This window comes from Amblyomma mixtum, chromosome 3 (assembly GCF_055824585.1).
Source record: "Amblyomma mixtum isolate Tamu chromosome 3, ASM5582458v1, whole genome shotgun sequence".
NCBI classification, from domain to species: domain Eukaryota; kingdom Metazoa; phylum Arthropoda; class Arachnida; order Ixodida; family Ixodidae; genus Amblyomma; species Amblyomma mixtum.
The window spans coordinates 362,246,441-362,271,574 of record NC_143014.1 but is presented as its reverse complement, the minus strand read 5'-3'; the positions used below and the strand labels follow the sequence as shown (position 1 = coordinate 362,271,574).

At 48.2% G+C, this 25,134-nt stretch overlaps 1 non-coding gene across 1 annotated transcript; it reads left to right on the top strand.

Moving 5' to 3' along the window:
• The first annotated feature begins 8,733 nt into the window (after nt 1-8,733).
• On the top strand, nt 8,734-8,805 carry TRNAR-UCU (transfer RNA arginine (anticodon UCU)). Its single transcript has one exon. It is a non-coding gene; the product is annotated as a tRNA-Arg (tRNA).
• The last annotated feature ends 16,329 nt before the right edge of the window (nt 8,806-25,134 follow it).

Below are 25,134 nucleotides of genomic sequence, written 5' to 3'. Positions count from 1 at the left end.
TACAACAGCTGCCCCACTCTCGTTAATACTATAAACCTCCTCTTTGTTGCCAGCTATATCCTGATTTATGAGCAACCCCACGCCTAGTTCTCGTCGTCTGCTAATCTACGATAGCACCATACAAGCCCGCCCTTTAGTACTGTATACGCCTCATCTGTCCTCCTAACCTCACTAAGCCCTATGACTTCCGAATTAATACCTGCTAATTACTCCAACAACACTGCTAAACTAGCCTCACTAGATAAGGTTCTTGCGTTAAACGTTGCTAAGTTCCCTTGCTAGATGCATGATATCAAAGGTCGGCTGAAGAGAATGGCCAGCTGATTGCACACGACTGCTACTGGTAACGCTGCTTGAGAGACCCGCATCGAAATCAAAACGCATACCTCTTTCCGTTTTCCGATGACTCCGTCTATCGCGAAGTGCTTTACCGGCCTCTAGTTTAACACGTTGTTTGCTCTCAGCGAAAAATCGCTCGGTCATCGTTCACATCATCGCCGTCAAAGCTGCCAGCGAAAACGCAGCGTCATGTCCATTTGATTCCAGTGCACATTTCACTCAGAAAGAAAAAAAGAACCCGTGGCAAACCAGCTGTTGAGAGGACTTGACAGGTTTTGAAGCGCGGTTTTGAAGAGTCCAGCGAGCACAGGGTTTGAAGAGTCCAGCGAGCACGTCAAACATGGTCAATTTTTAAGCATGAAATGCTTTTAGCTCCCGTTGTCGGCAGTATGGTGACGTAACGCCGAGACCGAGAGCCATCATCCGGGCACTGAATTCCAGTCATCCGGGCTCTGAAACGAGAACATCCGTGCACCGTACGAGACTTAACGAGATTTAACGAGACTCTCTAAGCCCTCCTACGCGACGGGCATGCAAGCGCCGGTTGGTCTCCAAAGGAGTCACAAAAAATAACTGCTGCCAGTGCCTTCTCAATGTTTATCAAGATATCAGTCGAGCTGTGCGTTTGATAATGCACGGAATTATAATTTACGATTTCTAATAACGCGTGCAAAAAGCACATAAATGCCACGATACACTTCGTTGTCATACATGATCTCTTAGGGGCTTCGCGCATCGAAGCAAAGCCGCGCAGGCGCACAGGGCCCCGGGGGAGAAGCGCTGCGTTCAAAGGGCAAGGCAACGCGCCGAACGGGTGATGGCGTTCCTCCCTTCCTTTACGGTGCGGTTCGGGTGTCCACCGAGATGGCAGAGAATTACTGTGCCATTTCCTTTCCTCAAAAAACCTTGCGTTCAAATGGCAAGGCATCGCGCTGAACGGGTGGTGGCGTTCCTCCCTTCCTGTACGGTGCGGTTCGGGTGTCCACCGAGATGACATTAGGCCCGTAAACATTTCATGCTTACTCTACTCTCGGTTACGGGAGAGGCAGAGATTTTTTATGATTTATGTAGCGAGACAAACACACAAACAGATGCGCCCTGAGCCCCTTCAGATTCAGTGTGTATCTGAAGCAGCCCTGGAATCTTTTAAGGAAGAAATATTGCAGCATGATTGGTCGTTTGTATCGCGAATACAAAACGTAGATGATGCCTATGCCAAGTTCCTGAAGCGTTCACGCGCATTTATGCTAAGCATTTCCCAATGAAAATTCTTAAACCATCCAAAAAAATGAGAAAACCATGGGTTACTCGGTTTCACTTAGAAATAATAAAAAAGAAAAATCAACTTTACCATGCATTCCTTCGCACTCGATCTCCGGTGGCATTGCAGGAGTTTAAAACACACAGAAATAAACTTAATAGCGAACTAAGGCGAGCGAGAACAGCTTACTATCACAACATCCTTGCTGATATCAAAAGAAAAGAACCGGACGCCACGTGGAAGGTGATCAATCGTGTTCTAGGCCGCGAAAGAATGAATTTGGCACCTGAAAAGATAACAGTCAATAACCGAGATATTGCTGGTCAAGAACTGGCGAATGCTTTCAACACGCACTTTTTGGATAGCACTGCAACTCCCATTGCTACGTCTTTTTCTAATAACGCAGACCAGACCTTATGTGAAAGCTTGTTTCTTGCGCCTACTAACGCGCGTGAAATCACTGAAATATTCATGACATTAAAGAATAGTAAGGCCTTAGACATTAACGACATTCAAATGAAGCCAGTGAAGTACGTTTTAGACCTTATTGTCCCCGCTCTTACTTACATATATAATTTATCGCTAGAGACTGGGGTATTTCCAACTTTAATGAAGATAGCTAGAGTGTCCGTTGTACACAAAGGCGGTGAAAAAAATGTACTATCCAATTACAGGCCCATATCCATTCTCCCAATTTTTTCCAAATGCCCTGAAAAAATTATTTTTCGTCGACTAACAGATTTTTTTACTAGGCATAATACACTCTCCGAAGCACAATACGGTTTCCGTAAAGGACGATCCAGACAAACAGCGCTACTAGCTATGAAAGCAGACATACTACTAAATATTGATAACAAGTTTTTCACGCTGGGACTGTTCATAGACTTCTCGAAAGCGTTTGATTCTTTAAATCATCACATTCTGATAAAAAGCTTGCGTTTTCGGGAATTCGTGGACTACCTTTAGAACTGTTAGAATCATACTTGAAAAATCGCTCACAATCTGTGTGTTTGGGACGCCACCGATCGCATGTTCTCCCTCTCTTGAGAGGTGTGCCTCAAGGAAGTATTCTGGGTCCTCTGTTATTCAGTGTTTACATCAATGATATAGTGAATATCGACGAAACAGCTAAGTTTGTCATCTATGCTGACGACAGTAGTATACTGTTCTCAGGACCTGATATTAACACATTAGCAACAAAATGCAATAGCATGCTTTGAAATCTGTCCTCGTGGTCGCAAGCCAATCATCTTACCATTAATGCAAAAAAGACGAAGATAATGATTTTTAGATCAGTAAATAAGCCCCTTTATCTACAACACGCTATTACATTTGAGGGAAAGGTTATTGATATCGTTGATGGTCATAAAATTCTAGGCGTAACCTTTTCCTCGAACCTTGCTTGGGACCTACACATAACTCAGGTATGTAAAAAACTTTCATCGGTCACTAGAGCATTGTCTCGATGCAGATCGTTTCTTCCGGTCCAAATCAAACTGCAAATTTACTATGTGTTGTTCGCTTCATATCTTAACTATTGTAGCCTGGTATGGCTCACAACTGAACAAAATATGAATAGAATAAATGTTCTGCAAAAGAAAATCGTTCGCATAATCGCAAACATTCCATATTCCGCGTCCACATATGCATTATTTCAAAAATACGGGCTAATAAAGACTGAACACCAACTCACATATCGCATTCTAGCATCTTTTCATTCCACGTCTACAGCACTAAAAGGCTTTTTAATAAATACCGCTTGCCTTACAGCTGGTGTAAATGATGCTCGTACACGTAGCACAGAACCATGGTTCGTGCCTCATTTTCGCACTAACTACAAGCTACAAACACTGCACTACTCTCTTCCTACCATTCTTAACAAGCATCAGGACACAGAACTTCTCAAAATGAAACAGTTGCAGCAGTATTTTGTAAATATGTAACGTTTTTTTTTCTTACTGTGTCATATGATTTCCTGTGTTTGTTTTTGTTTTTTTTGTTTTTTTTATGTGATGTTAATCAGAGTACGACATCGTTCAATCTATTATGTGTTGTCAGAATAGGATCTTCAATGTTAAAAATCTATTTCTCATTATAAACAGTGATTCAAATAATCTGCTTTTCGTTATATCTTGTATTGTATTATATCTGCTCTTGTTTTTGTGACCTATTTATTGAGTTTCCACTGTTCGTCGTTTTGTAAAAGCCAAGTGAAGGTTTCAGTGGCCACGTCAAGCTGCCCAGAGCAGCTTTTAGCCCTGAAAGCCTTCCAGTGTAAACTGAAAAATAAACCTATCTCCACTGCGCCGCAGTCAGCGCAAGCGTCGCTCGTGTATGGCGGCCGCTGCAGCGAGCGAGCAGTTTGCGCTCACCACGGAGCCGTCAGTGAACACAAGCAGATGGTCGCGCAGTTCCTCGTAGAGCGAGAGAGCGAAACCGAAACCGAAATCCGGCTAAGAGCTACCGCTGCCTTCTCACGTGAGGGCCTTTTTCCCATGATTCTTTCAATTTTATTTTTTATCCCTAGGCTTCAAGATTGTGACGTCATGGTCCCTCCTAGTTTTTTCTTCCTCCATGGGTGTGAGCACTCCCAGGGACCTATGAATGTAATGTTGAGCATGACTAATTTTGCATATAAGGGCATGAACTCATTAGCACCATCAGGTCATATCCAATGGGCGGAGCGTAAGTGTCCCCCCCAATTTTTGAAGTCTGGGGCGCACAGTAGTGGCACTGAAACGCATCTTTATAACTTTGTATATAGCATCTTGTATAGTACTTGATATTGCCGCGAATCTTTGTAGTGTTTTTTTTCGTTCTCAAAGCTGCTGGCACGCCGCTGTTTGTGATGCAAGACGAGACGAGATTTATCTCTATCGATCGCATCCAGGCGGAGACCAGCCTACGTTGTTCCAGAATGTTCTTGTAGCTTTACACGCTTTGTATCGAAAGTTCGCTATCAGCTTTAAAAATGAGCACGGCCCAGAGCGGCGGGCATTCGGTTCGACGCCCGCCGAGCATATTTGTTGCTACGCCGCAGCCGACTCATTCAGTTCTTTGCGGGCCGAAGTAAGCCCAAATAAAGAGTTTTCTTTAAAGCCACTCCCGCTGTCTTTCTGCTTTCCGGACTGCATGCAGTCACCACTGCGTGACAACATATCATCTTTACATCATTGAGGTGACGATAAAGAATGAAGCGCACTTACGTTTTCACTAAAAGAACAAAATTTAAAGCTTTTCACGCCCATAAATGGAAAACCAAATAATTACCGGAGAAGCTATAGGCTACGGCTGAGTGTAAAGATTTGTAAAGAGCCGCGATTGATCGCAATCTGACGGGGAGTTAGCGGCTGCTTAGTGCTGACGATTGCTGCACTTTTCTACTGCGTTTTAGAGCGCAGCTCTTTGGCGTCCGTTCCTGGGTTTCGCGTCGTCGTCGGCGTTGTCGTCGGCCTCGTAACCAGCTCCGCCCCCCTTTCATCCCCCCAGCGCTAGCAGCGACCGACTGATACCGCTGGATGCCGCTGACGCCGCTAGAGAGTCAAGATAACGTGACTGCATAGAACACCGTCGCCGCCATGCAGAAAGAGGAGGAAAGGGTCCCCCCCCCCCCTGTTCTTGTGTGGCGGATAGGGTGCTCTTCAGTTGCCGACGCGCCGGTTATTTCACGTAGGCCCCGGCACGTCGACGAATACGTGACCACCTTCCCACGGCTAGACCTGGTTCTTAGCGCTGCGGAAGCGAGGGTATCATATTGTTTGTGTCGGCATCGGCGGCGTTGTCCCTGAAACCAACTCCGCAGCTGGGGTTGACTCACTATCGGCGTCAGCGGCATCAGTCAGTCGCTGCTATCTCTTCCCTCCTCCCTTTATCGTGTTGTCCGCTTGCTGCGCGCGCTTCTGCCCCCATCGTTTGCCGCTGGGTGTAGACGCCGCCCCCCTCCCCCCTCTTCCTGCGAAAAATAAAAAAAAATTCTGTGATAGCGCATACATGTGTTGCTCGATTTCTTTGCCTCAATCTATCGAAAAGGTGAAACAGCTTATTTGCTGCGCTCAAATTTCGCATTAGGAAGTAACGTAATCGTCGGTAATTTTTTATTTTTTAACTGACGCACCAGAAAACTCGCGAAAAGAAGTGTTAACTAGACGACCTTTGTTCCCTGTGAAGAAACGTGAAAAATGACGTCTAGAGCATCTCTGAACTGAGCTACCAGGGATGCTCACTAAGATGCACGCAATACCAGAAGCTACGACTTGAGTCAATAGGTCTTCGTGCGTCCAGCTTCAAAGGTTTGCTTGATCCGTCCGGTATATAGCGCTGTTGATACGCTTGATTAGTAGCGTAATGAGCAAAACAGAGAGAATGGGTAGCATTAAAGAGACAATCTACTTCCAGACACGGGTATAAAATATTGGCCTATTCTTGTAGATGTTTCCATATGAATAAAATAGGGTACAATTCGCTGTTTCGGCTCAAATTGGTATTTTGAATTGCCCAATTCAGGCCAGAAATGATAGATCCACCTTGTTGTGTTAAACATTGTGGATCTCGAAATAGTGAATGGTAGTCACCTGGAGTTTATGCACTAAACATTATCAATAGGAATGTGTTCAATATATAGCTGACAGAAGCCAACAGCCACAGAAACCAAGGGGCACAGGGGATTTTTTTTAAAGTTATTTATTTTGTGGTGTTGATCAATTTAGAATATTACTGAATATGTTATCGTTTAAAGATAACTGATTAGAAAAGCAGAAGAAAAAACAACCACCTGCCGCCGGTGGGATCCGAACCCACGACCTCCGAATTACGCGTCCGGTGCTCTACCTCTGAGCTACGGCGACGGCTGTCAAACCTTCTGCTTTCGGGGGTATTTATGTTTACAAGTAACCTAACCTTGAGAGTGTTCATCAGCGCCACCCAAGTTCATAAGCGGCGGACGTGGAACGTCCTGAGTTACCGCAGGTGTGACGTAGAACGTCATCGAACGGAGAGGGTGGAAGCTGCGTGAGAACCCTCTTATGCTTCCTAAGGCGTCAAGGCTGCCAGAATCGAGGCCCTCGCTAAGCAATTAAGCAAACAAGGGAAGGGGATGAGGGGCTCGTTATAAATATGACAGAAGCCAACAGCCACAGAAACCAAGGGGCACAGGGGATTTTTTTTAAAGTTATTTATTTTGTGGTGTTGATCAATTTAGAATATTACTGAATATGTTATCGTTTAAAGATAACTGATTAGAAAAGCAGAAGAAAAAACAACCACCTGCCGCCGGTGGGATCCGAACCCACGACCTCCGAATTACGCGTCCGGTGCTCTACCTCTGAGCTACGGCGACGGCTGTCAAACCTTCTGCTTTCGGGGGTATTTATGTTTACAAGTAACCTAACCTTGAGAGTGTTCATCAGCGCCACCCAAGTTCATAAGCGGCGGACGTGGAACGTCCTGAGTTACCGCAGGTGTGACGTAGAACGTCATCGAACGGAGAGGGTGGAAGCTGCGTGAGAACCCTCTTATGCTTCCTAAGGCGTCAAGGCTGCCAGAATCGAGGCCCTCGCTAAGCAATTAAGCAAACAAGGGAAGGGGATGAGGGGCTCGTTATAAATATGACAGAAGCCAACAGCCACAGAAACCAAGGGGCACAGGGGATTTTTTTAAAGTTATTTATTTTGTGGTGTTGATCAATTTAGAATATTACTGAATATGTTATCGTTTAAAGATAACTGATTAGAAAAGCAGAAGAAAAAACAACCACCTGCCGCCGGTGGGATCCGAACCCACGACCTCCGAATTACGCGTCCGGTGCTGTACCTCTGAGCTACGGCGACGGCTGTCAAACCTTCCCTGTGCCCCTTGGTTTCTGTGGCTGTTGGCTTCTTTCATATTTATAACGAGCCCCTCATACCCCTTCCCTTGTTTGCTTAATTGCTTAGCGAGGGCCTCGGTTCTGGCAGCCTTGACGCCATATGAAGCATAAGAGGGTTCTCACGCAGCTTCCACCCTCTCCGTTTGATGACGTTCTACGTCACACCTGCGGTAACTCAGGACGTTCTACGTCCGCCGCTTATGAACGTGGGTGGCGCTGATGAACACTCTCAAGGTTAGGTTATTTGTAAACATAAATACCCCCGAAAGCAGGAGATTTGACAGCCGTCGCCGTAGCTCAGAGGTAGAGCACCGGACGCGTAATTCGGAGGTCGTGGGTTCGGATCCCACCGGCGGCAGTGGTTGTTTTTTCTTCTGCTTTCCTAATCAATTAGCTTTAAGCGATAACATGTTCAGTAATATTCTAAAATTGATCAACACCACAAAATAAATAAATAAATTAAAAATCCCCTGTGCCCCTTGGTTTCTGTGGCTGTTGGCTTCTTTCATATTTATAACGAGCCCCTCATACCCCTTCCCTTGTTTGCTTAATTGCTTAGCGAGGGCCTCGGTTCTGGCAGCCTTGACGCCATATGAAGCATAAGAGGGTTCTCACGCAGCTTCCACCCTCTCCGTTCGATGACGTTCTACGTCACACCTGCGGTAACTCAGGACGTTCTACGTCCGCCGCTTATGAACGTGGGTGGCGCTGATGAACACTCTCAAGGTTAGGTTATTTGTAAACATAAATACCCCCGTAAGCAGGAGATTTGACAGCCGTCGCCGTAGCTCAGAGGTAGAGCACCGGACGCGTAATTCGGAGGTCGTGGGTTCGGATCCCACCGGCGGCAGTGGTTGTTTTTTCTTCTGCTTTCCTAATCAATTAGCTTTAAGCGATAACATGTTCAGTAATATTCTAAAATTGATCAACACCACAAAATAAATAAATAAATTAAAAATCCCCTGTGCCCCTTGGTTTCTGTGGCTGTTGGCTTCTTTCATATTTATAACGAGCCCCTTATACCCCTTCCCTTGTTTGCTTAATTGCTTAGCGAGGGCCTCGGTTCTGGCAGCCTTGACGCCATATGAAGCATAAGAGGGTTCTCACGCAGCTTCCACCCTCTCCGTTCGACGACGTTCTACGTCACACCTGCGGTAACTCAGGACGTTCTACGTCCGCCGCTTATGAACGTGGGTGGCGCTGATGAACACTCTCAAGGTTAGGTTATTTGTAAACATAAATACCCCCGAAAGCAGGAGATTTGACACCCGTCGCCGTAGCTCAGAGGTAGAGCACCGGACGTCTAATTCGGAGGTCGTGGGTTCGGATCCCACCGGCGGCAGTGGTTGTTTTTTTTTCTGCTTTCCTAATCAATTAGCTTTAAGCGATAACATGTTCAGTAATATTCTAAAATTGATCAACACCACAAAATAAATAAATAAATTAAAAATCCCCTGTGCCCCTTGGTTTCTGTGGCTGTTGGCTTCTTTCATATTTATAACGAGCCCCTCATACCCCTTCCCTTGTTTGCTTAATTGCTTAGCGAGGGCCTCGGTTCTGGCAGCCTTGACGCCATATGAAGCATAAGAGGGTTCTCACGCAGCTTCCACCCTCTCCGTTCGATGACGTTCTACGTCACACCTGCGGTAACTCAGGACGTTCTACGTCCGCCGCTTATGAACGTGGGTGGCGCTGATGAACACTCTCAAGGTTAGGTTATTTGTAAACATAAATACCCCCGTAAGCAGGAGATTTGACAGCCGTCGCCGTAGCTCAGAGGTAGAGCACCGGACGCGTAATTCGGAGGTCGTGGGTTCGGATCCCACCGGCGGCAGTGGTTGTTTTTTCTTCTGCTTTCCTAATCAATTAGCTTTAAGCGATAACATGTTCAGTAATATTCTAAAATTGATCAACACCACAAAATAAATAAATAAATTAAAAATCCCCTGTTGGCTTCTTTCATATTTATAACGAGCCCCTCATACCCCTTCCCTTGTTTGCTTTTCTGCTTTCGGGGGTATTTATGTTTACAAGTAACCTAACCTTGAGAGTGTTCATCAGCGCCACCCAAGTTCATAAGCGGCGGACGTGGAACGTCCTGAGTTACCGCAGGTGTGACGTAGAACGTCATCGAACGGAGAGGGTGGAAGCTGCGTGAGAACCCTCTTATGCTTCCTAAGGCGTCAAGGCTGCCAGAATCGAGGCCCTCGCTAAGCAATTAAGCAAACAAGGGAAGGGGATGAGGGGCTCGTTATAAATATGACAGAAGCCAACAGCCACAGAAACCAAGGGGCACAGGGGATTTTTTTTAAAGTTATTTATTTTGCGGTGTTGATCAATTTAGAATATTACTGAATATGTTATCGTTTAAAGATAACTGATTAGAAAAGCAGAAGAAAAAACAACCACCTGCCGCCGGTGGGATCCGAACCCACGACCTCCGAATTACGCGTCCGGTGCTCTACCTCTGAGCTACGGCGACGGCTGTCAAACCTTCTGCTTTCGGGGGTATTTATGTTTACAAGTAACCTAACCTTGAGAGTGTTCATCAGCGCCACCCAAGTTCATAAGCGGCGGACGTGGAACGTCCTGAGTTACCGCAGGTGTGACGTAGAACGTCATCGAACGGAGAGGGTGGAAGCTGCGTGAGAACCCTCTTATGCTTCCTAAGGCGTCAAGGCTGCCAGAATCGAGGCCCTCGGAAAGAACCTCTGTTTTACTTTTTTTTTGCTACCAACATTTCACCGTTTCTTGCACTTTTTAACCACGCTTTCACATTACCTAATGAAACGTTTTTAGAAAGACAGACTGTGACTATGCTGCAAGTGGCGCTGCTATCTGCAGCGCCGCTGGCGGTCAAAGCGGCTGTCGGTATCTGCTCTACATGTCGCCACTATTATATTATGAACAGAATCTTTAAAACCACTTTTGTGCTGTCAACCATAACGTTAATAAAATTTATGAACCTCGGTTAATGCGACCACTTCATGCCGCCTACACGACGGGGCAGTCACCCATAGAGTTATATATATAGTCACTGTATTGACTACATAAATCGTCTCCCACATGTTATAATCTGTGGACGCCGGCTACCACGAGAAAGAGAGACTACCATATTGTCACGTAGTGGTGTCTGCAGTCCGCGAACAGGAACACAGCGTGAATGTCTTCGAAACGAAACTCTTTATTCGGGCTGACTTGCGCCCGCAAAGAACTGAATCACTCGGCGGCGGCGTAGCAACAAGCGCGCTCGGCGGTCGTCGAACAAAATGACTGCCGGTGTCGGCCGTGCTCTTTTTAAAGCTGATAGCGAACATTAGAGATAAAGCTTGGGAAGTTATTAGAACATTCTGGCACAAACTAGAACCGGCTCCGCCTGGATGCGATCAATCGAGATAAATCTAGGCGCGTGTTGCGCCACAAACGAAGCGATAAAGCGGCGTATCGGTAGCCTTGAAGCATGAACAAACAAACACTACAAATGAACGCTACAAAGATTCGCGGCATTACTGCCCTCTCAAAGAAGCATCGACTCGATGGTTTAGAACATAATACGGCTATAAACAACGAAAATCGCATTGTACAAATATAAACACCAAATGTGGAAACACGGCGTCTTTTAGCGTGCATGATCGGGCTTTAGGCGTACGACATAGACTACTTCTGGTCGTACGCGGCGTCGCTGGGATGCAGTCATTTGGTCAGCAACGACTTCATAGTCCAATTCACCTAGCCGACGAAGAACCTTGTACGGGCCGAAATAGCGGCGCAAAAGCTTTTCACTCAATCCTCGGCAGCGAATGGGCGTCCAAACCCAGACTCGGTCTCCTGGCTTCTATTCCGCGTTGCGTCTTCGTAGGTTGTAGCGTGTGGCGTCGGTCCGCTGCTGGTCTTTGATCCTTAATCGGGCAAGTCTTCGGGCTTCTTCTGCGCGTTGTACGTAGGCGGCGACGTCGACGTTATCTTCCACGGTAACGTTCGGCAGCATGGCGTCCAGCGTGGTCGCGGCCTCTCTGCCATGGACGAGCCTAAAAGGCGTCATCTGGGTGGTATCCTGCACTGCGGTGTTATAGGCGAAGACTACATAAGGCAAGATGACGTCCCAGGTCTTGTGTTCGGCATCGACTACATGGCGAGCATATCGACGATGGTCTTGTTGAGGCGCTCGGTCAGTCCGTTTGTCCGCGGGTGGTATGCAGTTCTCCGGTGGCTGGTTTGGCTGTAATGCAGGATGGCTTGCGTCAGTTCCGCGGTGAATGTTGTTCCTTTGTGAGTGATGAGCACATCGGGGGCGCCGTGTCGCAGAAGAATGCTCTCCACGAAAAATTTGGCGACTTCTGCTGCTGTTCCGTTCGGTAGGGCTTTTTCCTGGGTGTAGCGAGTCAGGTACTCGGTCGCTATAATGATCTACTTATTTCCACATGTTGATTTCGGGAAAGGGCCAAGCAAGTCCATGCCGATCTGCTGAAAGGGCCTTGAGGGGGGTTCAATGGGGTTCAGAAATCCTGCTGGTCGGGTTGGAGGGGTCTTTGGTCGCTGACAATCTCGGCAGGTTCTAACATAATGTGCGACATCGGCAGACAGTCGGGGCCAGTAATACTTGTCTTGAATGCGGCGGATGTTGCGAGAAAACCCGAGATGTCCAGCTGACGGCTCGTCGTGTGAGGCCTGAAGAACTTCTCCACGCAGACTTACAGGTACAACAAGGAGGTAGGCTGTCTTGTTCGCTGCAAAGTTCTTCACGACGACATCGTCCTGTAAACAGAACGAAGACAGTCCTCGCTTGAACGAGGCGGGGGGTGAAGAAACCTTGCCTTCCAAGTATTCGATGAGGCATTTTATGTCGGTGTCCGAGCGTTGCTGTTGTGCAAAAGAGCTGGAGCTGATTGGTCCCAGGAAGGCGTCCTCATCGTCATCCGGCGGCGGTGCATCTACAGGGGCTTGTGACAGGCAGTCGGCGTCAGAGTGCTTGCGTCCGGACTTGTAAACGACGGTTACATCAAACTCCTGGCGCCGCAGGCTCCATCGAGCGAGGAGGCCGGAGGGGTCCTTCAAACTGGCGAGCCAGCACAGTGCGTGGTGATCGCTGACCACCTTGAACGGTCGTCCGTACAGGTAGGGGCGGAATTTCGACGTAGCCCAGATGATGGCAAGGCACACCTTCTCAGTTGTCGAATAATTAGCTTCGGCTTTGGACAGGGAACGGCTGGCGCAGGCGATGACCTTCTCCACTCCGTCAATTTTCTGAACGAGGACAGCGCCTAGGCCCACACTACTTGCGTCGGTGTGAATTTCAGACTCGGCATTTTCATCGAAGTGCGCGAGGATCGGTGGGGACTGTAAACGACGCTGAAGTTCCTTGAAGGCTTCCACTTAAGGCGCTTCCCATTTAAATGGCACGTCTGCCTTCGTCAGGTGGGTCAGTGGCTCGACGATGCGTGAAAAGTTCTTCACAAATCGTCGGTAGTACGCGCACAGTCCGAGGAATCTGCGCACAGCTTTCTTATCGGCCGGTGGTGGAAACACTGCGATAGCAGCGGTTTTCTGCGGGTCTGGCCGTACTCCCTCCTTGCTAACGATGTGGCCTAGAAACAGCAGCTCTTCAAAGGCAAAGTGGCACTTCTCTACTTTAAAAGTTAGGCCGGACGATTTGATTGCGTCTAGTACTGTTCGAAGCCTTTTTAGGTGTTCCTCAAAGTTCGTGGCGAAGACAACGACGTCATCTAAATATACCAGACAAATCTGCCACTTCAGGCCAGCCAGCACTGTATCTATTACTCGCTTAAATGTGGCTGGTGCGGAACGGAGATCAAATGGCATCACCTTGAACTCGAAGAGGTCATCTGGCGTGATGAATGCGGTCTTCTCGCGATCTCTTTCATCGACCTCAATTTGCCAGTAGCCGCTCTTAAGGTCCATCGATGAGAAATACCTGGCGCTGCAGAGCCGGACCAGTGTGTCGTCGATGCGAGGTAATGGGTAGACGTCCTTCTTCGTGATGTTGTTCAAGCGCCGGTAATCAACGCAGAATCGAAGTGCACCGTCTTTCTTTCTCACTAGAACAACAGGTGCCGCCCAGGGGCTCTTTGAAGGCTGAATGACGTCGTCGCGCAGCATTTCTTCCACTTGGTCCCGGATGGCTTGTCGTTCTCGCGGAGACACTCGGTAGGGTCTTTGGCGCAGAGGTCGGGCATGCTGGTCGGTTATAATGCGATGTTTGGCAATTGGCATTTGTCGGACTTTCGGCGATGACGAGAAGCACTCGCTGTAGCTTCGAAGGAGATTGCGGATCTGGTCTTGTCTGTTCCGGGGCAGGTCTGGGTTTATGTCGAAAGTGGGCGAATTCTCTTGGTCAGGCGAATCTTCTACGGATGGGTCGGAGAGCTTGAAGAAGTCTCGTACGTCGGATATTTCGTCGAGGAATGCAATCGTCGTTCCTCTGTTAACGTGCCGGTATTCCTCGCTCAAGTTAGTGAGCTGTACTTCGGCTTGTCCTTTGCGGAAATGTGCGATGCCTCTCGCGATGCCGATTCCTCTGTCGGGAAGCAACTGCATGTTCCCCTCGCTAATGGCTTCAGTGTTATTCGCTTCCGTGGCGCCTACGGTGATGATGACGCTTGAGCGAGGTGGGACACTCACTTGTTCCTCCAGAACACTAAGCGCAACGTGATGTTCCGGAGTTCTCATCGATGGGATGGCCTCGTCCGTGGAAAGTGTGATCATCTTGGATCGCAGGTTGATGATCGCCTGATGCTCGTTAAAGAAATCCATGCCCAAGATCACTTCGCGGGAATATTGCCCTATCACTACGAAGGTCGCAGGATAGGTCACCCTTGAGAGTCACTCGCGCTGTGCATCGTCCTGATGGCGTAATGAGGTGGCCCCCTGCAGTGCGAATTTGTGGGCCGTCCCAAGCAGTCGTTACTTTTCTCAGCTGCGCAACGAATGCTCCGCTCATCACCGAATAATCGGCTCCTGTGTCGACTGGAGCGGTGACTTTCCGGCCGTCGATAACGACTTCCAAGTCGGATGTCCGGGCTCTGGAGCTACACGTCGTCCTCGACGTCGGGTTACGGCTTCGTCGGGTATGTGAATGGTGGGTGGGGCGTATGGTCGGAGCTTTTCTTGATGGCGGCGTAGTTTTTAAGGCGGTTTTCGTCGTGGTCGAGATTGTTGTATGCGTCGTCGGTATAGTAGGTGCGGCGTGTTCATGCGGCGTGGTCGCTGGAGGATCTTCGTCGTTTCCTCGGCAAGCAACCTGACCTCCACAGGTTGCTTTGTTCAGTTTCCCCTACGGGGGCTAGGGGACCTTCCTCGGACAGCCGCGGCGTAGCTGCGGCCCGGTGATGCAAAACGTGCGGTGGACGGTGACCAGGAGCGGGAAAACCGGCTTGACGACACGCACTCCTCCGTGCAGGTAGTCGTCGATTTCCCGTGGTCGCTGGCCGGGGAATGGTCGTGGGGCGTCGATTTTGGAAACCTCGCAGGCCGATGCGTCTGTACGGGCAGTGGCGAAGTAAAAGACCGGCTTCGCCGCAATGGAAGCAGAGTGGGCGGTTGGTTGTTCGAAGTCCTCCAGGGGTCGCACTTCCTGGGGCTTGGGCGTCGTTCGTAGGCTGGGCGGGCGGGGGCAGGGGGACGGCGTTCGGGAACAGCTGGTTCACATCGAAGAGGCGGACTTCGGCTCTCGTATTCGGGCTGAGGACTGCGTAGTGCAGCGGCGTAGGTTAAGGCTGGAGCTTCAGCAGGAGGCGGAGATGACGGGGTGCCCAGCGGATGCTGCACTTCTTCACGTACGATTTCCTCAAGCGTCGCGACTTGAGGCTGGTTGGAAGATGGTAGCAGGCGACGCAGCTCTTCCCGTACAATTTCGCGGATAAGATCCCGCAGGTTGCCTCCGAATCCTGTGCCATCCGAGAGGGCAGCCGAGGTCACTTGGGGCTGTCGAGGAAAATGACGGGCTCGTGCTTCCAAGGTTCTCTCAATGGCGGCTGCTTCAGTGGGGAATTCCGCGACCGTCGTCGGTGGGTTGTGGGTCAGACCACCGAAAAGTGCCTCTTTAACACCACGCATCAAAAGCTGCACCTTCTCCTCCGTCATGTCAGGATCGACACGTTGAAAAAGGCGCTTCATGTCTTCTACGTACGAGGTCACAGTCTCATTCGGGTGTTGGATGCGTGATTCTAGAAGCAGTTGAGCTCTTTCTTTGCGTACGACGCTAGTAAACGTACCCAGGAGCTGCTTCTTGAAGGTCGCCCAGGTCGTGAGAGATGATTTGCGGTTTTTAAACCGCGTTCTGGCAGGTGCGTCCCATGCAAAGAAAACGTTTGGGAACCTAGAGCTGTCGTCCCAGGCGTTCAGTGCTGCCACACGGTCGTACATGTCCAGCCAGTGTTCTACGTCTTCGTGTAATTCACCACGAAACGTCGGTGGCTCCCGGGGCTGGCGAGGCACGACAGGCGTTGGCTTTGCACCAGGTTCCATCGTGAGGGGCATAGCTGGATAGCAGATCAGCACCTCCACCAGATGTCACGTAGTGGTGGCTGCAGTCCGGCGAACAGGAACACAGCGAGAATGTCTTCGAAACGAAACTCTTTACTCGGGCTTACTTGCGCCCGCACAGAACTGAATCACTCGGCGGCAGCGTAGCAACAAGCGTGCTCGGCGGTCGCTGAACAGATTCACCGCCGCTGTCGGCCGTGCTTTTTTAAAGCTGATAGCGAACATTAGAGATAAAGCTTGGGAAGTTACTGGAACAATCTGGCGCAAACTAGAACCGGCTCCGCCTGGATGCGATCAATCGAGATAAATCTAGGCGCGTCTTGCGCCACAAACGAAGCGATAAAGTGGCGTGTCGGTAGCCTTGAAGCATGAACAAATAAACACTACAAACGAACGCTACAAATATTCGCGGCAATATGAACAGAAAACAAGGTTTTAAATTGTTCTGCTATGTATCCCAATGCTACATCCAGGGATTCGTTTATTTGGGCCGAAAAAAAACATGCTCGATAAAAGTCAGTGGACCGACCCTTTAACGAAAGCGTTTTTAAAGAATGAGGCAGACCATTTAATGGGCCAGACAAGCTGCAGCCAGGTGCCACTGAGGTTCGAAAAACTTCGGGCAGTTTTACGACCGCGAAAAATTTGTTTCGCGCATGCTTTGGCTCCAAATGCACTTTTGTGCTGTTTTAGAAAGTTTCCGTGTTGATCACAGATATTCCATTAACGTGCTGTAGCTGTGACCTATTTGACATCCGAATTTGCCTGAGCGATCAGGAACACGGCACAGCGGCTTGGTTCTACTGAGAAATCAGGTATAATGTAACGCCACATCACACCTGGTGCATCGGTTACCTTTGCATGAGACTCACGCAGGCACTGCAGTTCGTTCGCGAAGCTCTTCTGGGTCTCCTCAGAGTAGCAGTTGTCGAACGTTCCATATACGTCGAACGCATTCATGATCTGATGGGCCAGAGCCTGTAGTAAGCACATAGCAATTACAATCAGCATCGGTCTCAAGACAAGCACTCGCAGAGACACCCAGCACAGGTAGCAAGAATCCGCATTCAACACAGGACTCTGCCTGTGTCCTCAAACCTTTTCGTCTTCCTTCCTTAAAAACTCTCTCTCCTATTCCTCACCGCCCCAAAACTCCATACTCAGCTCTCACAACCCCTCTATTCTGACCCCACTAACGTAAAAAATATTTTAATAACTCCCTCTCGTTTTCTTCCGACTTCTCACTCCTTCAGTCGTTATACATACTCACATACCTTTTCTCTCCCTCTTCTCGTTTTGTCAGCAGCCAGCCGATTATAAAATTATTGCATTACCCCGTCTTCGATGCTCATCTACACTCTCCGCTTCTGAAATACACATTAACATACACTGTCTTTTCAACCTATCTTATCAGCAAAAGTAAACTGTGTACTAAAATGATAGATAAACCCAATACATCTACATCGAATCTCCACAGTACTATAACAATCACTCTTGCCAAGACAATCTTTTGCTCCGCTAAAATACCCAAGTCAACATATTGTCCTAGGGGAAACATTTCGTATTAAAAAAAGAAAAAAAACTTTCCCAATCAACCACCATCCTCATAAGGTGGGTTGTGAGGCACTGAAATATTCCAGATTTTTTTTATGATAAGCCAGAGAGCAAGTCCGATTGAGACAAACTTTCCTTTCCAAATGCCTCCCGGACCAAAGTACCGATACACGCCTCTTCATGAACAGAATTCAGCGGAAGTCGGACCAGCAGAGCGTCACGGAAGACGAGCCAAAAATTCGCTGAGCGGTCATCGCATTATTTTAGCCGCGATCGGTCTAGATCCATGATATTTTTATATTACACAATTTTTATTTGGATAAGTACCCCATACATTTTTTTTATTATTTTAAGCCCTTGTACCACATCGCATAGGCCGGGGTAATTCAGGTTCAATTCTCCACCTGCTCCCCATCCCCAACATAACAGTTGTTTAAGGGCATTACAAGCACAAACTGCTCCGGAGAAGAACCGTCATCATGCTCGCTGTTCAGGCGAGGCGGTGTCTCATCCCTGAGGACTGGTGTCGTGTTAAAAACGGAAAAGAGGTCAAGAGGGAGACAACACGTGGGCCATGTCTTTTATCCTTGCATTGTTTTGGTTTTATGGGGTTTAACGTCCCAACGCGTCATCGGCTTTGAGGGACTCCGTAGTGGAGGGCTCCGGATAATCTCGACCACCTGGAGTTTTGTGGCGGAAGCAACACTACACTAGGTGTGAGCAATTTCGCGGAGCCCCGCAGAGCCCCAACTGCGCATTCGCGAGGAGCGAGAGAAGTCGCATGGCGCATTTTTTGTTGCGCTCAGTACGAGACGAAGGCGATCAAAATGTAAGATACACAGTCACTTAGCAAGTGATCGTACGGTGAGCCTGCTCCATTTCGCTTTTGCAGCCTTCGTAGAATGTAAGCACTGGTTGATGAACCTTTTTCATACGAAAGCAACGCCAAAGTCTCTAAAGTGACAGTTTGGGTGAGTTGGTAACACATTAGTTCTAAAATAGCGCAACACCAAAAAAAAAAAGATGAGAGAGAAGAACACACGGGAGAGCTAACTTCCAGCGTATCCATCTCCAACTCATTTCAAACGAGTAGTTAGCGGAAAACATTCGCCGTCCCATTACGTCATTTGTAAAATTGTTAAGTCCACCGCAGATTAGGAACACACACGTTCGCTGTGTAAAGCATAGCCTCCATGCATAAAATAGAAAAGACCGCGAGTTCTGCGCCGCTTGGCACGGCGACTGTCCCTGTCAAGCAAGTGAGCGCCTCAGGAATGTTAAAGCGACAGCGTTCGGGGCCCCGTGTCGCAAAAAAGCCGGTGTCGGCGACGGCGGCGGTGGCCGTGAGCGTAAAATCCCAGATGCATTAATAAATAAATAAAACCGAGTAGGAAATTGGTCGAGCTCGGGAATCTAACCAGGGCCTCCGGAGTGCGAGGCGAACACGCCAACCACTCCGCCACGCCAGCTCGATGGTTTGGAGTGAGCAAAAGCGCGTCTAGTGAATACGGTGTTTCTTACGAAGGTGCTTTAGAGAGATTTACTGTGGTGTCTATTCCTTTCGGGTGTACACCGAGATATGAGAGACAGGCCTATTTCGTTTCCTTAAAACCAACTTTCATTTCATTTTCCTTAAGGCCATTACGGTGAGGTTCGGGCGTCCATCGAGATATGAAAGGCAGCCGTCATTTCCTTTCCTTTGGGCAAGGCGTCGCGCCGAACTGGCGATGGTGTTCTTGGACTGCTTGGCAACGCTGCAACACGCTCTCGCGTCCCACTCTTAAGACGAAGCTTAAGCGTCCTCCAAATTTTTGATGAAACAATGCCCAAACTTAGCGACCTGAGCATGGGTGCCACTTCCCGTTTGAAGGGACATGTTGAGCTTCACGTGCAGCCAGATTCATCAGGACACATGGTCAAAGTTACGCTGTTATTAAAAGCCCAGCGAGTGTAACGGAACTCCCACATAAAAGTATACTGCGCACATTGACTGCAGTGTAATCAAAGCCACAATGACCAACAAAATAGATGGTAACTTACGTGAGCATAGGGGCCTTGCAGATGAACCCAGTAGTTACCGCACACGAAGTCATAAACGTCGTGGCAAGGGTCTTGTGCAAATTTCAAGGTCTTCTTAACATAATCACTCTGGTTGCGACACTGCTGTGGGGGACAGGGCCCAAAGTCAGGTGTCGGAAGTCGAGCAGCATTTAACTGCCGAGCTTCCCGCTCCGTCTGCCTCTTGGACTGGAGTGCTGTCACTGCTGGAAGACCGGTCTGTGGGGCTGGTGTCGATGAAACGGGCGCCTTCATGTCGCTGAGACCGCGAGGATCGACTGAGTCTCCGGAACCAGCATTATCCCTGTGGTCACGCTGGATTAAATCATGCTGGAGGAGAAAATATAATCGTGACCAGCAAGTGATGTTATGTGCCGCACTTCTTTCGCGATTTTGGTGTGGCTGCATTCCTTAACCGCAGCGCACAAAACCAATCCTGTCGGGCTCATGTTCATCAATTTCGGACAAAAATTTTGAATATTGGTAAATTGTAAGATACTCATAGGGAAATATTGACGGTAGTGGCCCATTCTTCTGATATATAGAAAAATCTTTTCATTTTACAGTGTTTCCATACATCGCATCGAACAGTTAAGACTCCAATGAAAACCAATGGAGAACGGTTGTGACGATAGAAAATACCTTAACAGAAAAAAAATCAAGACTGCCTGCCCCCGGGTAATCTGCGGCTATATTGATTGTTCCAGTTTAATCTTACCTTATAAAGAAAAAATGCGTTAATAAAACATTTACCACTAAAAAATCCTTTTGTTCCCAATTGTCGGGTTTCTGCGGCAGAAGCCTGCCATGCTCCACATAAATAAAAATAGATAAAAAAGGTGCTCTCATGGTTTGCTCATTTGAGCGCTTGTCGTGACTATTAACAATGTGCTCCCTGCTGACGCCACTGACGGCTGCGACACTTTTGGCACCGGTTATCTACAGCCTCGAAAAAAAACCTACTCTATAAAAAAACCTAAAATGCTCACCAGAGCAGAATACTGCGAGCAAATCGCACACTAAAAGAGTTCATTATTTGCCGGAGCTGTTGTTCTTTGAAATCAGTACTCTCACGGCTTTGTACTAACATGCGCAAGCAGGTCATAGTCATTTCTCGCCTGTGAAGAGAGAAGCCATCCTATATTGGTGAGTTAAGCGTATGGCGCATTGATAGCTCATCGCTTGACATAAAGTTGTGACGAATTGTGAGGCAAAGTAAAGGCCCTAGGTAAGCTCACCACCGCTGATCGCAAACGCGGGCGGCGTTCTACAACATTAGATTTCTGAAGCGATGCCTATAGATTGAGATGCATAAAAGCTGAAACGAGGAACTCATCCTCGTAGTACGTTGTTCAACATTCAGTTACGTTGTGCGAAAACGTTCTTTGAACCTAATCGGTCGGCCATGGAAGTCACTTCATAAATTTCCCTTCAGAGCACTTGCCCAAAATTCTTTCTCCGAAATGGGAGAATGATCTCTCGCTCAATTCGGTAGGGGAGTTTCCACGCTTGCGCTTTCAACTGTTCGACGACAGTTGCTGGCAGGCACTGTCTTCTCCCAAGATAGCTACGTTGAGCAAAGCAGCGGAACCTTTTCGGCCCCGACGAGAGAAGAAACGCCCTCACTAATGCGAGCCCAAATGTAATATTCTCGAAGCTGTTTACTAGAGTCTTTCTCCGAACTCGCGGTCCTGTCTTCATCAGCCTGTATCTGTGTGGAAAGCAAGGTAGATACAGACTGTGATGCAAGACTTACACTACATTCTGTACCGGAGCATAGATATGCCAGTCTTGTAAGTCCGACTCAGCAAAGTAGCCGGCCACTTCCTGATGCGGGTGATGGTTCGATGACGTGCAACTTTCTGTCGTTAGCAAAATATGACACCTGGTTCTTGTAGTGTTCAAATCGTGATCTCTTTTAAAGGAAGCTATGGTTGGATGTCCGTTGAGTTCGACTGAGTTTCTTTCTGGATAGTGTCAGCTCCACGATTACGGAGTCTGCGGCGTGAAGGTCATTTTACGGATGGATTCGGGATCGCCGTTCCTGAAGGGCATATTGCAGCATTTGGTAAGGTCAAATCTCCCCGACTTTTCCTACCATTGCGCAGTGAACATTTGAAAGCATCGGCTAGTCGTATCGCACCCATGTCGCCTCCCAACCCACCCTGTATGGGCCCGTTGAAATAACACTGGAACAGTGGCAATTTCGGGACTCCGTAGGAGGCGACGACGATGGCGTGTGCAATGATTTTAGTTCCCGCTAAAAGCGTTTAAAATGAGATTCACTGACTAGCCAAACCTAAATCAGTACTGAAGAGTGTGTGTCTTAGGCTGGACTGCCACAGAAGCTATATATGCAACAGATGCGGACAAATATGACCTCTGATGACTGTCCCCGACTGCGCACTCTATTCCAAATGTGCTTCAGAGCCGCTGAACATACTTTCTCATGCGACGTATCAATCACTTAAAAAAAAGGAAGGTTCCCGCTGGCACTTCTGACAGTGCACTGCAATTCGAGGTGATGTTATAGTCTTGACGTTAACTCCATGTTATTCGAGTGTTACGTGGACTAGGTCCAGTTAGACCAAAGCGATCTTACGTACGAAACGTGGCACACAATAAACGGCAGTTTGACAATGTACAACTGTAGGAGCTACCGGGCTTCGAAAAGTGCCCGAGAGGAGCTCTAAAACGTTTGGCGCCGCGCACGCCCCGCTGGACTACAACAAGAGTTACACGATGCGCGAGGGTAGCCCTGCATGCATGAGGCGGTCACCCGATCGCAGGGAAGAGCTTTGCGTGGTCACGTCATAAGGGGTGAGCGCGAACAGCACAGGAAAACCAAGGTAAAGTGAGGCACGTGCTAAGAGTCATGTGATTTGCTATACCATCAACACCGAAAGGGTTCTACCGGCAAACCGACCGTAAGCTGCGGTACAGTAAAGGTTTCTCGAGCAGAGCTATTCCTCATTAACCCCCCCGTTATGTGCAGAGAGTTCTTGCTTGATGCACGACAAAAAGTACAAGAAAGTTTAAAGAGAGTTGTAATAGATGCCGACTGACACAAGTCACACGATTAGGACATGATGAATGCCCCTTTGAAGTCCAACACTCCCCTGTATCGCTGAGCAGTATACCATTAGCTAGGGACAAACAGAAAACTTTAATCTTTCACGTTTGAACGTAGGAAGGACGGTATATATCTGCAGACTTTTTTGCAGCAGTTCCTTATTTGTCGGTGTACGGATCTTCAGCGGGCTGCTGCATAATGTGCTGTGCTTTTAATGTGCGGTATTCATCTTCGTTTTAAACTCACCTGCGCTGTCTTTTTCATTAAGTCTGGTTTCTTTCTTTGCCCCCATCAGCAGCTGACTCGAAGCCGGCTTGATGCCAACGCGCTTACCTCTCGTAGGGGCAAGGTGATCGCACAGAGCTCTGTTCTCGTAAGACGGACATTCTACTTCTGGGAGCTTTGCTATCGGCCTGATGTGGCGGCATCAAAGGACGACCGCAGTGTGACGGCGGACGCCCTTACCTTCCCTATAAAGCGTGTAGTCAGGCCCAACAGAGCAGGCACCAGCAGCAGGGCGGCAGGAACTCCGAACAGGTAGACGTCTCTGGTGGACACAGCGAGGAAGCCACTATTAAGGCCTCTGGGCTCACTTGTGTCTGTCGGCCTTTCATCGGTCACGTGACTTCCTGTCCGGATTTCCTTCTTCGAAAAAACACAGTAGCCTTGGCGTAAGATTTAACGGACTTGCGCGGCAGGGCTGTGAGCCAGTAAGATTCCGGCATTCTGTTTTTCGGGAGATTCTGTCGGCTGCCGACAATATAGCCACTTCCTTTTCAAAATTCTTGTCCCACAATATACAGGATGTTCCCGAGAATAACTTACCTTGGTAATTGCCCTATTAATGAGCTTAACTCACACATTTTATGACGTCCGACACTGTCGTCGCTACGATGCGCAGTAATCATCATTTCAGCTCATAAAGAGAAATTTTTGAAAATTGGTTCGTCTTCACGAGAACGCCCTGCATAAGGGCAATGCCCCTGTTACGAAAAAAGCACAGAGATTAACTTAGTGGCTTCGAGCACTGTGCGCAGCTTCCACTCACTGCGAATCCAGCTGCCCTGGCGGCTGGACAATGTGACACGAGCCAAAATATCAATTCTGGAACCAGCGATGAGCTCGGTGCTGTGGCCCTGGTGCACCTAGCTTTTTTCTTCTTCTGCTATCAGCTCCAGATCGTGGCCCGTGCGCGATTGTAATCGGCACCTGTTGCGGCATCTTTGCGTATACAATTTGCATCATTGAGCATGAAATACTTTTAGCTCCCGTACTCTCCAAATTGAAAGAGTACCGCATGAAAATTTTGCCTCTGAATTTCAATATACTGGCGAAAGAACGCGCTCTAGGATTCACTGAAAGAACAGACATTTTTAGAGGTTAATAGAGCAAAGCCCATTTTTCGATTATTTCTTTCTTTATTTATTTTTCATGGAAGCCGGGCACCTGGTGGCAGAGTCTGAAACGACGGCCCCTTGGAGGCCGTCACGTCACGCGCTTCCACTGCATCGGGTTCACCGGTGCCAGCGAAGGCTTGCCCTTTCGCTTCTTCGGTTCCTCTTCGTTACGTGTCCCATTTATATTGTGCTGCAAACTTAAATTTCCAAGCAGTGCACAAATTTATTGAAAGGCTCTACTGCAGCTACGTCGGCTTGTTCCACCGCGTAGAAGTGTGGTTCGTTTGGCCGCTTGGTGCGACCACTCCCGCCTATGCCGGCTACCATGCAGCCTCGCTAGAAGTTCGTCGGCCGGTTTTTGCACGCAGTGGAAGGGTGGATAGAATCGTCGGTTGCTACGATCCGTCGTCCCTAAAGTCTCATGCATTCTAATCAGTCGCATATGTAGCTTCTCACACCAGCTAGGCAGAATGCTGGAGTACTGCTGGGCTTTAGCAACCGTGCGTTCGGCTTGGACACGCACAGTCCCTTCTTTCCAAGGGACAATGTATCTCGGGCATCGGTTTTTTCTCGGACAATGTATCGCGGGCTTAATCAAATTCTTAATATAGGTGAGGCCCGAGGGCGATTGAGATTATATTATGCCATCGGCAGAGAGTTGGTGCTGATGATATAACTGAAGATTTTTATTAGCCCGATATGTTCTTTAGTTGCCGGGGGCGATTGTGGCCTGTTTTCACCATGTAAATGTCATAACCAGTTTTTCACCAAGTAATATTGGTAACCATTTGATTAGTTCTGTATAATGTCTATAAATGATCCCAAAAGTGCATGTCTTTAGTGAGTACTGCATTCTAATGGCCTTCTAATACTCGTTAAAGCACTTGTTCTTTTCGTTCAAACTTTATAAGTACTGCTGTTGTATATTTTTTTGTGTTGTTTGATAAAATTTCTACTTTATGTTCTTTACGCCGTCACAGCTGTAGGTGCGGCTGCGTTTTACGATATCCGTTGCCAAACAAACGGAATAAGGACCGCTGTCAACCTGCTCATAAAACAGCTTTTTGTTCTTGTCCTTGCATTTGTT